The following is a 3803-nucleotide window of genomic DNA, read 5'->3' on the forward strand; positions in this document are numbered from 1 at the left end:
TTTTCCGTGGACCTAGGGAGGGAGTACATAGTATATGAATATGAACGACAACCCTTGAATGCATTTATATATCGTTCAGGTTCAGAAAGCCCAAAATTAGTTAGCCGATGAAACAGTAACAAATCAGAGAGAATTAAAGAAGAGGCGAAGAGCCGAAAGCAATATTTATACGGCGTGTAAATTTTGAACAAAGGACAGGCACGCGTCAGCCCTTAATTTCTTCAACGTTGGTAACAGGGATACCGCTGTGTGAAGCTGTGCGATGGTGTATACGTATTGAATTATACTTGTGGGAACTAATGCAAGGATAACATCATAGTCTACCTCCTTTACTTGACAAAATAAATGCAACAATGGATAAGAGTTCATTACGCAACAGCAACAATGAACAACAAGATGCATGTGTCCGACCTTTCTGGTTTTCGATTTTAATTTGATGCAGTTTCTGGTCAGTTTTCTCAACTGCTTGCTACTAGCTAGTAGCCAGCTCCTTCTCCTTTGATGTGATTCTATTTCTATAGCTATGCCAGCGTGAAGGGTGAACAACGAGAGCCGTTCTCGTTACGGTTAGCATAGTACTCCATGTTGAATAAATGCCACAGATAGCTAGCTGACAGAGCGACAGAAGATCTAAACATGAAGGAAACTTCTACCACATCTCATATTAATTCATACATACACACCGGCCGGCTACCGCAAAGGCCGTTGTTCATCGTAACACAGTATAATAAGTTTCGGACGAAATAACAACTGATCGTTAGCTATTTCACAAATTAAGGAAAGAAAGAAAGAAAGAAAGAACAAGAGGGAGACAGAAGAAATCAAAGAAGAAGACCTTGCATGAATGATGATATATAAAGTATATATGCAGGGTAGAGTAATTACACACATCGATCTATCTCTCACCCGTTCTGCCTTTTGCTGGAGGCGCCAGCAGCAGCCTTGCGATCACCAGGAGAACGACCCTGGCCCGTCCTGCTTTGAGCAGCTTGTGGTGGTGCAGCAGGCCTGCTGCTGCTTTCCTCCAACTCGGCGGCGACGGCGTCCTTGCCGGTGAGCCTCTGGACGACGGACTTGAAGTCGTCGGCGGTGTCGGCCTCCACGTACACCGTCTCGATGATCTTCACGGTCACGGGCTTGTGTTTCCCATCCTCCCTCGTCGACATTGCTAGCTGCAGATGCGCCGTGGCTCAAGTTTCTTGGCTGCAGCCTGCAGGCTCGTTTTGTTCAAGAGAGGAGCTAGGAGAAGAGGCAGGCAAGTCGAAGCAGCAATTGCACTGGCGTTTTGACCTTGTGCCAGCCCTGTAGTTTGACAAGTAACCACGGTCGTCAGAGCTGTTATTCTGTTGAAGAAGCCGTGAAGAAGCCGCTGCTATTCTGTTGATCAGTCAATATCGTACCCGAGTTAAACACAGTACATGACCGTGGTTTTGGACCTGTTCAAGTCTGAGTGCTGCTTGTTGAATCGATAGGATCACTAGGAGCAGTGGCGGAGCCTGAAGTAAAATAAAGGGGGGGCCATTTGTCAACTGAATCTACATGTACATAAGTAGTGAACAAAATTAATGCAAGTACTTAATAATTAAGCCACAGTGTACAAAATACATTTGACAATACAATAGCTGAGCATAAAAAATTCTATAAAAAAGCAACATAAGATATCGATTGACAACCCCAATATATATTACTCAATTAGCAATTCTAATACACATACTATGTAGAATTTATCGATTGAAAAATTAGGAAGGAAAAAAGATAGAAAAATCAACAAGACTCAAAACGGTGCATAGCAACAGAAGCAAAGAAAACAGACTAATGGAGTAACGGCTGAGCCGAGCAGGTGGGACCACTGGTAAATAAATTGCTTTTTTATTTTTTAGATTGAGGAAATGCTACACGATTTCTATGTCTATGTAGAGACATGCATGCCTGACCCTGGCTGCTGGCTTACAATCCATACAGACTTAGGGCGCATGCAAACGTACTGCTAGCTTGCAGACTTCACAGCTCATGCATGGACAGGGCCTTCAGCAAATCACGGAGGCAAGGGGGGGCCATGACCCACTATGGCCACCACGTAGCTCCGCCGGTGACTAGGAGTATAGATCTAGCCGGGTACTTGCTGTTGAATAGAATCATAAACCCTAGAACGTCTATTAATGTAGTAACAGTAAGTAGAATGAGAGAAAGGGAGGGGTAGAAGATGGACGTGCTAAACCTGACACCGCAGTGGAGGAGGATCCGCTCGCGTTCGTCATGGAGTCGGTGTCTGCGCTAGGGTAGTGACGGTCGGGGAAGACGGGTGGCGGCGCAGTGCAGTGGTTGCCGGTGACGCAGTCCGGTGACGGCGCGGCTGGTGGCGAAGGTGCTTCCCATCACTAGCTACGCGTCCTCTAGATCGGATTAGGGTTTAGGTGTCGGTGGGGAGCTCGACTCAGGCGAACCTCGTGACTTGAGCCGTCGGCCCCCACCTCTATTTATTGCGTAGTGTGACAGGGGCCCTCTAGCCATAGTGGGCTGGGCGCCCACGATCAGGGCGCGGATCAAAGGCCCAACTGGGCCGTTGGGCCCAGTTTAGGATTAGAGATCAATCTAACAATCTCCTCCCTTGATCTCCTACCATCTTTCAATTTCATATCATTTACTTTTGTTCATTCCATTACAGATTAGCGCATAGAGCATGTTTCATCGTCACGGTCAATTGCCGATAGATTTAACAGCTACAACACACCACTCTGTTCTGAAATAGATACTTAACTTTGGGCCTTCTTTTGTCCAGGAATTATAGGCTTTCCCTTAAACCCATGCCGGCTACATGTTCTCTGAACACGTTGGGTGGTAAGCCTTTTGTAAGCGGATCCGCGAGCATCTTTTCGGTACTTATATGCTCAAGACTTATGACATGATCCCGGACTTTATCTTTCACAACATAATACTTTATGTCAATGTGTTTGGCAGCACCACTTGACTTATTGTTGTGAGCATACTGTACTGTCGGATTATTATCGCAGTATAACTTAAGTGGTCTATAGATGTCGTCAACCACCTTCAAACCGGGTATGAACTTCTTTAGCCAGTTCACCTGCCCCGTTGCCTCATAACACGCTACAAACTCGGCATACATTGTGGACTGATGTAGTGACGGTTTGCTTTGAGCTTTTCCATGAAATAGCTCCCCCTGCGAGAGTGAATACATATCCAGACGTGGATTTTCTATCATCTCCCGCATAATCAGAATCTGAATATCCCACTATATGGAGTGAATCAGATCTTCTATACGTCATCATGAGGCCTTTCGTTCCTTGCAAATAACGCAAGACTTTCTTTACTAATTTCCAGTGTTCTGTTCTAGGATTGCTCTAGAATCTGCCAAGTAACCCGGTAACAAATGCCAAGTCAGGGCGCGTACATACTTGAGCATATTGCAAGCTTCTGATAGCTGAAGCATATGGAACCGCTTTCATTTGATCGATCTCATATTGGTTCCTGGGGCATTGAAAATTCCCATATCTGTCGCCCTTGACTATAGGAGCAGGTGAGGGACTACATTTGTGCATACTGAATTTCTTTAAGATTCTTTCTATGTATGCCTTTTGTGATAGTCCTAATACCCCTTTACTTCTATCTTCGGTGAATCTCGATCCCTAGAACGAACGAGGCTTCACCAAGATCTTTCATATCAAATTTTGTGGACAAAAACTTATTTGTCTCTAGTAGTAGACTGACATCACTACTAGCAAGTAAGATATCATCCACATACAGGACAAGGAAGGATAAACTTTCCATTCTTAAACTTTGCATAG

Source organism: Miscanthus floridulus, chromosome 16 (genome assembly GCF_019320115.1).
Source record: "Miscanthus floridulus cultivar M001 chromosome 16, ASM1932011v1, whole genome shotgun sequence".
Classification (NCBI taxonomy): Eukaryota; Viridiplantae; Streptophyta; class Magnoliopsida; order Poales; family Poaceae; genus Miscanthus; species Miscanthus floridulus.